Raw genomic sequence first — 13,880 nt, forward strand, 5'->3', positions numbered from 1 at the left:
TCAAAAAAAAAAAAAAAAAAAAAAAAAAAACCACGTCTACATTTTCTTTATTTATTTATTTATTTTTTCTGTTTACCATTTCTTTCTTTCCTCTTTTTTATGGTAACCAAACAGATTTTTATTTTCTCAAATTTCTTTTTTACTTTCTTGTACTTTCCTGGTAACCAAACATTATACCTTGCGATTAGGTTCACCAACACTAGACCCAGTTCCACCGTCATTGATTCCAAAAAACCAACACCTCAACAGTTCAGCACCACCACTAACTCGAATCCACCACTACTAAACCATATTCACCACTAAAAAGCAAAATCATCAAGGTTAAAAACAACAATCCCATTACCTTACAAGAAATCTGTAAGGTTGAATTTTATCAATCATCTTGTTAGCTTTATTCTGTACCAAATTTACTTGTATTTTAGCAATTAGTAACCCTGTATTTAGGTGGGAATCATGTAAGGGTAGTGAGTGAGAGAGTGTGAAGAAATGCTCAAGATTGTGCAAGGATGCAGAGACTCGCGGGTGGACTCGCGGGTGACTCGCGACTGGTAAGCCGCCAAAGTTGGCACACGTGTGGAGCATGCAGAGAAGCTGAAGAGTCATGCCAGCTGTTGCACTACAGGACAAAAGTCCCAGGCTGGCCAGGCCGTTAGCTCGCGGCTTGAACTTGCGACTCAGCCCAGTCGTGAGGCCAAGTCGCTAGACCACCCTGTTTGGGAAAAACTGACTTTTCACATTCCTTCTCACCCTACTATATATAGACCCTTATACCCACGATATTCAGAGAGCTTCCAGAGAGAATTTTGAGAGAAACCTTAGAGAAAAACAAGATTGATTCATCCATAATCTTCACATAGAGACTCTTCAAATTCCTCTACTTTCTTCCTTTCCATTGTCAAATCCTTGAGAGGTACATTACCAAAACCTTTTCTCACCATACTCATATCTGTGAGAAGGCCATTTGGTGTTTGGGAAGCAGTTAATAAGGGACCAATTTCATATTGGTTGATGCTATAGTCAAGTAGCAGAATCCGGTAAGCTAAAGAAGAAATAAGTTCGGCGTAACCTTGTTGGAGTAGGAGTTTGGAGGGCTTAGGTACATTGGGTAGATTAGGCTTGAAGGGTCTTCTGCTGTTCATGTATCCCAACTACATTCTTTAGTGGATTGTTTACTGCTTGGAGGGCGGCGGAAAGGTTTTACGCCGAGGGCTTCGGTTTCCTCTTCGATAACACATCGTGTGTTGTCCTTGTATTTGCATTTCTCTTCCCTTAATCTTTTCCATTTAATTTTTGCTATGGATGTGATTTTATTTGGTTTAGATTGTTTATCAATTCTGTTTTAAGTTTATGTTCATATTTAGCACATTAATTGTTTGACATTAAGCTTGAATTGGTAATTTGTAAATTGGGGGTCTAAACATTCATAGTGTTTTATACACTAATTGAACTTTCAAAATCCAATAAATTTAAAAGCAAATCCCAAGCAAATGTCATTCCAGTTTCTTATATGAAAAATATTTGTTGAATTCCATGTCATTCATTGAAACCCACAAGTGCTTGGCACCTGAAATCGTCAAAGGTGAAGGGTGTGGTAGTGATTCCTTTCAAGGGAGCAACAGAGATTAAACAACATCTCTTCTTCGAAGGCATAAACTGGGCTGTGATTCGTTGTGTTAGCCCATCGGAGATTCTAAAGCCGAGAGAGAGATCTGCTAGTGAGGAAGAAAAAAATATGAAAGAGAAATGAAAAAACAGGAGAGAAGGCAAGAAAAAATTATGGGATAATTACACTTTACCCACCTGTGGTTAAAATCTAATTTGACTTGCCTACCTGTGGTTTCAATTTTGATACTTTACCCACATGTGATTCCCTCTGTTACTAATCTGTAACCCACCTTTCCTTCAGCCGTTACTCTAACACATAATATGTCAAAAACAAAAGCCCAAACAGATCAAAACACTCCTCACTCAAATCTTGAACATGAGAATATACCAAAAAATCTGAAGAACATAATATGACTTGCGCTTTATCTTTTCCTATTTGTCTCTTGAGTTGGCTCACTAGAGCAAGCCCAGGCGTTTGTTCTTTTCTTTATATTTGTATATTTGTATACAGTTACTCTTTTAAATTAATATAGTTCTGTCTATTATCTCAAAAAAAAAAAAAATTGAACCCAGAATTTTTGAACATAAACCCAAACCAAAAACTAAACCCAAAAATCTTGAAGATTAACCAAAAATTAAACCCATAAATTTTGAACATAACTCACAACCATTGCAACCAAAGATTAAAACCAAATCAAACACACCACAAATTTCTTTTTCAATCTTTTGTTTGGATTCATAGGCTTGAGATTTGAGAATGTTCTTATGATCCCCACTATCGAACCCGTCAAACGACATCGGCATCATCACGGACGACGACGTCGTCTGGGAATTGGAGCTTAGTGCCTTAACGTAAATGCTGTTGTTGTTGTTGTTTTTGGGGGGTTTTACAATCGGATGAGAATGTGAAGGTCAAGGAAGATGGGTCCTCTGATTGGGGCTCTTGGGCGTTGGCAATGGAAGTGAAGAGACGAGTTTGGACTTGGGATTGGGATGAGAATGTTGTGAAAAATTTTGGGTTTCTTTTGATGGAGTTTAAGGTTTTGATAATCAATGAATTCACCATTGAATTGGGATTTTGTTTTCTGTGCTCTAGGTTTTGCTAGAAATGTGTTTGGGGTTTTGACTATTTTTACTTCCAAAAACCACTTTTGAATTTGCAGAGGAATTTTGCTCTTGGAAAAGCTTTGGGCTGGTCAGTCAGCTCAGGGTTTGGGCCTCTGTTGGATATTGTTTTTGGGTTTAACTTCCTGTAATTTTTCAGATTTTTGGGTATGTTCTTCATGTTCAAGATTTGAGTAAGAGTGTTTTGATCTGTTTAGGCTTTTGTTTTTGATATATTATGTGTTAGAGTAACGATTGAAGGAGAGATGGGTTACGGATTAGTAACAGAGAGAATCACAGGTGGGTAAAGTGTCAAAATTGAAACCATGGGTAGGTAAGTCAAATTAGAGGCAAACCACACGTGGGTAAAGTGTAATTATCCCAAAAATTATAAGAATAATTAAGAAAGTGAGGGATTCTTTGGTGTGAGATGAAGATGAAAAAAAGAGCAAATTTGCGTTGATTTTTTGGTTAGTAAGAAAGGGCTGTAGAGATTAAAAGGAAAATGTGAATGTATTGATTTTCACCTTTCGACACGTAAGCATTTTCCGTTAGTGAGTTAACAGTAGGGACCAATTAGATTGCAAGTTAAAAATAACAGAGATCAAATTGACTATTTTCAAAATGTAGGGATCAAACTAACTGTGACCCAAAAATATAGGGATCAAAATTATATTTTCACCAAATTATTATCGAATACCACATTTCAAGTTATTTGAGCACCCATAAATATCCATTTATATTATCAATCAAAACTAGTAATTTTTTTTTTACAAGATAAAAATTATGCTCTAACCCAATCTAAGTGTATATATGTGTGAAGCTCCCTCCTGAAGACTTGAATCCTAGTCCTTGCCCCCACTCCCCCCACACCACACACCTCACAAACACTTATACTTGAAAAGTGACCATCACGCCAAGGGTACGTGTGGTAAACTAGTAACCTTTAATAGTCCCTGAAAGTTTCATAAACTTTTGGTACATTATAAAATGTCAAGACTTATTTCTTATTCTCCAAACCAAAAATTTATGTTAACACAACCTAAGCATGTATGTATTGATTGACTTAGTGATCTTATCTATATCTATATAATAATAATAATAGGTGAGAATGAGAGAAACTCAAATTATAATTCTAAATTAGAGTTTCAATTTTGCGCCACGAGTTCTAAATTATTTATTTTTAAAGAATTTTATTTCTTAATTTTGGAATTAAATGTGGGACCACATCATAAATATTAATCCAATTGAGTTATTAAGTACAAAAACCAAAGAGTTTAGAATAATTGAATCGTAAAAAAAAAAAAAAAAAAATTGCTTCACAATAATTAAAAAAAAAAAACATGGACAATTTACATTTTAGACCAAATAATATCCTTACAATTTTTTTTTAAAGAGTTAACCAAATATAAAAATGACTATCAATAATATTTAAATTATATATATAGAAATTATATTATGTATCTTATTGTATATCTTTAAGTGTATTTATGCATATGCATGAGTTTACAAGCTAGTCTATATATTTATATATATAATAATAGGTGAAATTGAGAGAAACTCAAATTAGAATTCCAAATTAGAGTTCCAATTTTGCGCCATGTGTCCTAAATTATTTATTTTTGAAGAGTTTTATTTCTTAATTTTAAAATGAAATGTGAGACTATATCATAAATATTCATTCAAGTGAGTTATTAAGTACAAAAATCAAAGAATCTAGAATAAATGAATCGTAAAAAAAAAAAAAAAAAAAAAAAAAAAAAAAAAAAAAAAAAAAAAAAAGTGCTTCACAATATATATATATATATATATATAAAGAAGACAATTTACATTTTATACCTAATAATAGCCTTATAAATTTTTTTAAAGAGTTAACAAAATATAAAAATGACTATCAATAGTATTTAAATTATATATATATAGGAATTATATTATGCTTCTTATTGTATATCTTTAAGTGTATTCATGCATATGAATGGGGTTACAAGCTAGTAGTTAATAAAAGTTAGATCTTTGGAATGTGGAAGGTCACGATTCTTTTTTTTTTTTTTTAAAGATCTTTAAATGGCTATTGAAATTTGCAAGGAGTGAATGTCATTTCTATAAATAAGTCTTATAAATGACTTGCAAGCTTTATATGTCTCTGCTCAGGGCCGGCTTCACTACATAAGCAAATGAGGCGGTCGCCTAAGGCCCCAAGTTGAAAAAAGGCCCCCAAATTTTAATCAATAAAGTCATTTTTTTTTATATTGTAATAATATTAATTAAGTCCAAATATTAGCTTATAATTAAAATAATATTTTTTTATCAAATTAAAAAGCAATAAAAAAAGAGGGAGAAAAATGCTACATCTACAACATGGTTTTAATTGGTGAGCAAAAAAGTTATTTTAGTGATGAGTTCAAATTAGAACCAATAACTTAATACTTTGGATTTGTAATGAAAATGTTGTGAATGTAACGCTTTTCACACCAAAAAATAAAAATAAAATAGCAATACACAAAGAATTTTACAACATTTTTTACAATAGTTGAATTGACAAACTTTTACTAGTTTTTGTTTACGTCTACCACTAACTTACCACTACCAACTTACCACATCAACAGCTGTAAAAAGTTTTGTCAATTTTTTTGTGTTTATAAATTTTTTGAAGAAAAAAAATTGGTTAATTAGTAATTTTACATCTAAAACAAGATAATAGAATTTAAGTAATGTTATTTTTTTCCCCTAAAAAAAGTCATGTTTATTTAAATATATTAAAAACCTCAAATCAATTTTCTCCTAAAGACCCCAAATGCTTTTTATTGATGGCTTCGCGGACAAACATGGCCGAATTAACTCAGATACTATCGTGATCGACGCGTTCTTGGACCTGGTCTGCCCGTATAGTAGGGACTCATGGCCAGCTCTTAAACATGCCGTAGAATACTACAGTCCTCACGTTGGCGTCATGGTCCATCTCTTTCCATTACCGTCAGTAATTTACTCTCACTATGATTATTCTCAACTCTCCCATTGGTTTATGAAAATTTGACATTGTAATTCCTAAATCAACATGTAACACACTACTCAAGTCAAATTAGTCTTATCCCACCTGACAGGATTGACTTTGAAATTTTTGTACTTAGTCTTATCCAAAAATATTATCTAGTTTTGTAGTCGAGGAAAGATTACGATTAATTATTGGTGGATTTTTTTTTTTTTTTGGGATGAACTTGTTTTTTAGGCTACTGAAATGATTGTGTGTGTGGAAATTGTAGTTACCATGACAATGCATTCGTTGCTTCTCGTTCTTTACACATTGTAAATAAACTAAATCCTTCTGTGACGTTCGACTTATTGGAGGGGTTCTTCGAATATCAGGTTAGAATTTCTTTTGTTTATGGCATATACTATTCTAATGGAAAAGGGTGAATAGAAAGTTTTGATTTGCCTGGGCCCTGGATAGTTACATTAATGACATATTGACATGGTAAAAATGCACAACTTGGATTTGAAAAGTTAACTGCAAAATTCACCCTAACAATGTGTTTGGATAAGAGAGGAGTACAAAGAAGGGGATGAGGAGGGTTTGATGAACCTTGTTTTGATTTTCTTTTTTTAAAATGGAAGCAAGAAAGTTTGAGGGGATTTGGTGGGTATCTTAACCCTCTAAACCCCTCAATTTTAATTCCCTCAAATTAGGGGTAATAGAATTGTGAATAAATTTTATTGTATTAAGTGATTTTTTTTTTTGGGGGTAATTAAGGATAAATTTATTGAGAAAAATGAGAAGGGGGAACAAGAAGAACATGCCCATCAGTGTCAACAAGGGCCCAAAGCGGGATAGAGTTGATGAGTTTGGATCCCCAAGTCATACAAAAAGAGAAAGTATACAATGAACTAATTTTATAAGTAGACTTATAAGTGTCATATGACAGCCAAAATGGCCCAATACCATGAATTTTTGAAATATTTTGTTAAAAAACACTATTTCGGAACTATATAGGAAATTACCACTTTTTATGGAACTCGAGTTTCTTAAACTCGAGTTCCTAGGAGTTTTGCCACCGTGGCGCTACTGAGGTGGAAATTGGGCCATTAAAAAATGCTTTTTTTTTTTTCTAAGGTACTCGAGCTTGGTGAGCTCGAGTAACTTGTAAGGAACTCGAGTTTAATAAACTCGAGTTCCTTATAACTTTTTTTTTTTTTTTTGGTTGTTGGGATTATTGACAAATAAACATAAACATAAAAATAAGTAGCTTTTTTTTTTATGTTTTTATTTATTTAAATAGAAGCATTGTAAAATATAGAGATTTTAATTTCAAAATATGAATTTAATTTCTACATTAAGTAAAATTGTTCATTGTTTTCTCATTGCTTAGTCCAAGAGGCTTGTCCATGAGCGCTCCGGCTTGGGCCTATCGGCTCAAGCCTCCGCTCCATGGACTAAGCCTCCAAAAATCTCCCATTAAAACCACACAATATTATTCGAGTTGAGTCGGGTCGTCAACATGAATCAAATGATATCCTTAAAGTGTGGATGAAATGTTTTATAATGCTTAAATTTATAAAAGATACTAGTGAAAGTTCCATGCGTTGCATGGCTTTAATCCTAAATTTTCTTTATATATTTTTTTGAGAAATTATAACTAAATGAGTTATTATTACATAATTTTAGAATTATTTTCTAACTAAATGAATGATTATTATAATATACACATGCATAATTTTGTATATTTGTCCTTATATATAATATCTTTAATTAAGATTATCAATAAAAAACCTTTCTAATTTTTTTTTTATAACTCCTTATATATTAATGAAGGAGATGATTTGAACTCAAGCAATTAAATCTTTTATAATACTTGCATATTATTGTTACTTGCATATGCGTAAGTTGCAACTAAAAAAAAACCCACAATCTATTAGTTCTACTAAGGTGAGTTTGGTTCAGCTTTTTCAAACAGTTCTTTTGGAAAAAGTGGAAGTTTTAAAAAGTAAAATATGAAACTGAGTTTTTTTTTTTTTTTTTTTTTTTTTTTTTTTTTTTTTTTTTAAAGTAGCATGTTTGGTAAAAACTATCAAAAAATGCTTTTTGACAAAGTTGAGTGTTTGGCTAATACTTATAAAAGTGGCGGTTTGATTTGTAAATTACCAAAAAAGACAAGATATATATGTTTTAATTACCTCTCTTTATGCAAGTTATGGACACAATATTTTTTCAAAAATTTCACAATAAAGTCTGCATGACAAGATGTTAATGGTAGGGAAAAATATAATGTCACTAATTGGTCCAGATGAGAATTAATAACAACTTACTGTGTAAACTTTATAACAAGTTGTTCACTCTCTTTTCTGTGTAAATTATTTTCTGTTCATTATTTAAAAACTGTTCACTGTTTTCTCATAAAACACCTAGTGAAATCGTGATTTCTAAATTTAAAAGCCAAATTTGAATGCTTTTTCATGTTTGAATTTCACAATAATCGAATCTCTTTTTCTCTGCATTGATAAAATATGTTTCTACATTAATAAAATTTCCTCTCTGCACATCATGTTTACTGTATATTCGAATCTGCTTACTGCATTCATAAAATCTGTTTTCTGCATAAACTATTTCTAGTATTCTGCATAAAATTATTTTCTGTTCAGCATTATTTAAAAAATTGTTTACTCTCTTTTTTGCGTAAATTATTTAATAATGTGTTAAAGCTAACAAAATAACAAATACCTGAATATAAAATAGCTTCCTAGAGGGTAGTTGTCAATAATGATCATTCACCAGAATGTTATTGATATTACTCTGTTTATTCAAAATCAAGAACCCAAACAAAGAATTTTCATTTTGTAGTTTATATAAAGGCAGAAATCATTAGAATGAACAAATAAATGTGAATCATATCTAGAATGAAATTTGTATGCAAAGGGAAAAGAGAATGAAACACAAAACAAGATAATCACCTAAGCCATGGACTCGTTGTATTTGTTCCTAAGGTTCTAAACCAATTCAAATTCACATCAACATTGACTACCACAGTTACATAATTTCTTGATTCAGGACAGCCATTGCATCTTTAATGGCTTGGGTAGAACCACCGAAGATGGCATCCATGACAGATTACTATTCACCAGCACGCGTGAATAACTTCCAGATAAATCAAGACAGTCCAGACAGATGTTCAAAAGTTACTACTGTTTACTAGCATGCGTAAAAAGAGATCTGATAGATTCTCGAGATTTGAAAGATTCCCAGACAGATGCAGACAGACTATTACTCATTAGTACTAATTTCCATACCACCGACAAATTAACTTAAGTTAAATTTACCTACTCAGGTTACTTTACCATGGTTTATTTCACCTATAAAAGAGACGGACTACGAAGACAGAAGACAAGTTTCTAAGTTTCTAAGCTTTTAAGTTCCAAGTTTTAGAAAGCCTTTTGTAATAGCCTTCCTTAATATGCCAATATACACGTACGAGAGTCTTGGAAGTGTCGGGCACATCATGGTCGGCAAACCTCCAAAACTAAGTACAGGGAAATCGTGTTTTCTAAATTTAAAAGTCAAATCTAAATGCTTTTTCATGTTTGAATTTCACAATTATCGAATCTATTTTTCTACATTGATAAAATATGTTTCTACATTAATATAATATGCTCTCTGCACATCATGTTTACTGCATATTCAAATCTGCTTATTGCATTCATAAAATCTATTTTCTGCATTAATTAAAACTATTTATTGTTTTCTCATAAAAATTGTTCACTATTTTCTGCATAAACTGTTACCAGGATTTTGCATAAAATTGATCATCATGGCTACCCTTATACCACTACTCAGCAAGAGCACAAAGGTGTACAGAAAAAAATTTGTTTTATTATATATGCTTTAAATTTTAAAGATGATTTTCTTATAAAACATTGTAAAAGGACTTTACAAAAGGACATTGACAGAAAGGCTTTGGAGTTATATCTTTTTAGCACCAGTGCATTTATTGAAGCATCTGGTTGTCAACTCCCTGGCAAGGAGGTTGGAGATTCAAGCTCCATAAAGACAGAATCACAGTCTCCTAAAAGCTATCTTATGGGAACAAGCTTTTTAAAGCTCCACCCTAAGATTCAGCAAAAAACGAGACTTGCCACGAGACGGCAAAAGATCGTGTTCCTATTTATCTTCCTATTTCATACTGCGTTCTATGTAGTAATTATGGAGCAGTCCATGAGCATGAGTAGTATGAGGATAACTCTGATCCGCTAGGTTATGATAACTACGCGTATACAGATTGAAAGACAGACAAATATGCCAAGACAGAATGCTCTCCCGCAGTGATAGATCACTATTCACTGGCGATAGATCACTATTCACCAGCATGCGTGAATAGCTTCCAGAAAAATCAAGACAGTCCAGATAGATACAGACAATTCAGACAGATACAGACAGGTGTTCAAAAGTTACTACTGTTTACTAGCATGCGTAAAAAGAGATCTGATAGATTCCCGAGATCTGAAAGATTCCCAGACAGACGCAGACAGAATACTACTCATCAGTACTAATTTCCATACCACCGACAGATTAACTTGAGTTAAATTTACCTACTTTACCATGGTTCATTTCACCTATAAAAGAGACGGACTACAAAGACAGAAGACAAGTTTCTAAATTTCTAAGATTCTAAGTGTTTAAGTTCCAAGTTTTAGAAAGCCTTTTGTAATAGCCTTCCCTCTCCCTCAAAAAGACTTTTGTACTCTCTCCCCCTCAAAAAGATTTTATGAATGTAGTAAGCAGATTTGAATATGCAATAAACATGATGTGCAGAGAGCAAATTATATTAATGTAGAAACAGATTTTATCAATGCAGAAAAATAGATTCGATTATTGTGAAATTCAAACAAGAAAAAGCATTCAGATTTGGCGTTTAAATTTACAAAACATGATTTCACTAGGTGTTTTATGAGAAAACAATGAACAATGAACAATTTATGCAGTGAACATAGAATAATTTATGCAGAAAAGAGAGTGAACAATTTTTTCAATAATGCTGAATAGAAAATAATTTTATGCAAAATCCTAGAAATAGTTTATGTAGAAAACAGTGAACAATTTTTATGAGAAAACAATGAATAGTTTTAATTAATGCAGAAAACAAATTTTATGAATGTAGTAAGCAGATTTGAATAGATGTATAGATGTACAAATATTCTGGACTTGTTGAGAAATTTGATTTCGTTGAAAGTACAAAATCGTGAAAATTCATTTAGTTATTGTGTACATTAGATGTACAGATCATTCGAATTTGTAAAAAACAAAATTTAGATGTACAGATCGTTCGAATTTGATTTCGTTGATTGTATAAAATCTTGAAAGTACAAAATAAAATTGTGTAAATTAGATGTACAGATAGTCTGAATTTGTTGAAAAGTTTGAATTTGTTAAATGTACAAAATCGTGAAAATTAAATGGAAAACTGTGTACTAATGTATTGATCATCTGAATTTGTTGAGAAATTCGAAATCGTTGAATGAAGAAAATCGTGTAAGCTCAATGGAAAACCAAAGAATGTACCAAATTGTTGAGCAGCACATGCAGCATTACGAACATCAGTGTAGTAATGGTGGACAGCTCACCCACAAAATTGATGCATAAACTTTACAGGGATGCTCTGCATCCTTGAAAACGGTGCATTACAAAGGGTTGCATATCTGTGTATTCATGTGGCAAGTCCTTACTTTAGGAGCCATATGGTTTTTTTGTGAAAGAATGGTTGGTCTGTGTGGTTTGGATGAGTCTGTATGTATTGAATTTATTAATTTTTGCTACAAGTAATGTACAATAAATCTAATTTGGGTGATAAGTGTTATGTGTTTAACATTTCAAATTACACAAATATTGGAAACATCAACATATCTAACTGGAGACATTTCACTTCCTAAGGTGTTTCCTACATTACAAAGCAGAGGACATTGTCCAACCAAAGCACAAGAATCATATGTAGCAACAAAGAATAGCAGGGAAAAAAATGACACAATGATTTCATATAAACTTAGTCAAAACTAATGAACAGTTAATCTTTAGATTTGTAAAAGTTGAATGTACATAATCATCAGTTGTCTTATATATAGTTAGAAAATAATTCTAAAATTATGTAATAATAACTCATTTAGTTATAATTTCTCAAAAAAATATATAAAGAAAATTTAGGATTAAAGCCATGCAACGCATGGAACTTTCACTAGTATCTTTTATAAATTTAAGCATTATAAAACATTTCATCCACACTTTAAGGGTATCATTTGATTCATGTTGACGACCCGACTCGACTCGAATAATATTGTGTGGTTTTTAATGGGAGATTTTTGGAGGCTTAGTCCATGGAGCGGAGGCTTGGGCCGACAGGCCCAAGCCGGAGCGCTCATGGACAAGCCTCTTGGACTATGCAATGAGAAAACAATGAACAGTTTTACTTAATGTAGAAATTAAATTCATATTTTGAAATTAAAATCTCTATATTTTACAATGCTTCTATTTAAATAAATAAAAACATAAAAAAAAAAGCTACTTATTTTTATGTTTATGTTTATTTGTCAATAATCCCAACAACCAAAAAAAAAAAAAAAAAGTTATAAGGAACTCGAGTTTATTAAACTCGAGTTCCTTACAAGGTACTCGAGCTCACCAAGCTCGAGTACCTTAGAAAAAAAAAAGCATTTTTTAATGGTCTAATTTCCACCTCAGCAGCGCCACGGTGGCAAAACTCCTAGGAACTCGAGTTTAAGAAACTCGAGTTCCATAAAAAGTGGTAGTTTCCTATATAGTTCCGAAACAGTGTTTTTTTACAAAATATTTCAAAAATTCGTGGTATTGGGCCATTTTGGCCGTCATATGACTATATGAGTATGTGTGAAGTACAAGGCAATCTGTGTAATGGACAAATATATTACAATAGGCCTAGAGCCCAATGGGCTTGTACACTAACAGCCCCCTAGAGTGTGCATCACGGTGGGCCTAGTCAATGATTTGTTAATTTTGAACAAGCCTAACTCTTTGGCTAGAAGACCCAAAATTTTGGCACAGTTATGTAGTGAGTCTTATACTGATAAATCTCAAACCCGTTTGAAATTGAACTTGCTCTGTAATTGGTTATTCATGCCTACTTACTCATATGAAAATATTCCTTTTCATTTAGTTTTTTTCTTCTCTGAAATAAAAAATACAACATATTTTGATTACATTATATTAATTGATATTCAGAATATGTAATGTAGCTAAATAATACTACTAAACTTGTTGGTATACTATCTATCAAATAGGAGAAGTTTTACCATAACTCAACACGCAACATGTCTTGGGATTTTGTTGTAAATCATACAGTGAATTTTGCAACAGAAGTAATTGGGAATTCCTATCATGTTACCCTTTATTCTGGCTTCAATGATATTAAATCAGATTTGAAGACAAGGGTTTCCTTCAAGGTTTGATAAGCATCTGATCACTTTCATTTTAGGATAGGTGTAATGTTAAAAACTTTTCAAATATAGTTGACCATCAGTCATCTCTGAATGAATGACTTCGTATATTATGCAGTATGGTGCTTCGAGGGGTGTGTATTCTTCCTAAATGGATTTTATCTGCCTGATGCTGGCTCTACTACAAATTTTACTGGATGGAGAAGTTTCATTGATCCATTAATTGGCGAAAAGGGGCAACAAGAATGAAGAGTGTCTGAATTTCTTGCTAATTAGGAGGATATTTGGCTTAGCAAGATTGAGCTGTACTCTTTGTGTTTTGCTTGGTGTGTATGATTGGTATGAAGATTCACTCTATGCCACTAGGATATATAATTTAGCTAGAACTCTATGCTACTAGGTCCATGGATGTGGGAGAATTCATGAAATAAATAGTTTTATTTATTTTTGTAACAAAAACTTGGATGCAGTTTGATTATGCAATTTTATTTGAAAACAATAGATTTTAGAAGAAATCACTAGCAATCTTTACTTGTAAGAAAAGCCCTCTAGCTTGTAGTAAAAGCCAAGCCCAATAGGCTCAACTCAAAGGATCTAACTACAATATTATCAACAATGTGTTGAAAGTTAAAAAATCACAACACCTAAGCCCAAAGAAATAACACAAGAGGCCATAGAAAGTGAACCTAAGAAAAGGTGGTAAGCCCAAAAGGCTTGAAGCCCAA

At 32.2% G+C, this 13,880-nt stretch overlaps 1 pseudogene; it reads left to right on the forward strand.

Annotated features, from left to right (window-relative positions):
- Positions 1–5,503: 5,503 nt before the first annotated feature.
- On the forward strand, positions 5,504–13,404 carry LOC126695114 (uncharacterized; annotated as a pseudogene).
- Positions 13,405–13,880: the final 476 nt, after the last annotated feature.

The sequence above is a fragment of the Quercus robur genome, chromosome 2, assembly GCF_932294415.1.
Source record: "Quercus robur chromosome 2, dhQueRobu3.1, whole genome shotgun sequence".
Taxonomy (NCBI): Eukaryota; Viridiplantae; Streptophyta; class Magnoliopsida; order Fagales; family Fagaceae; genus Quercus; species Quercus robur.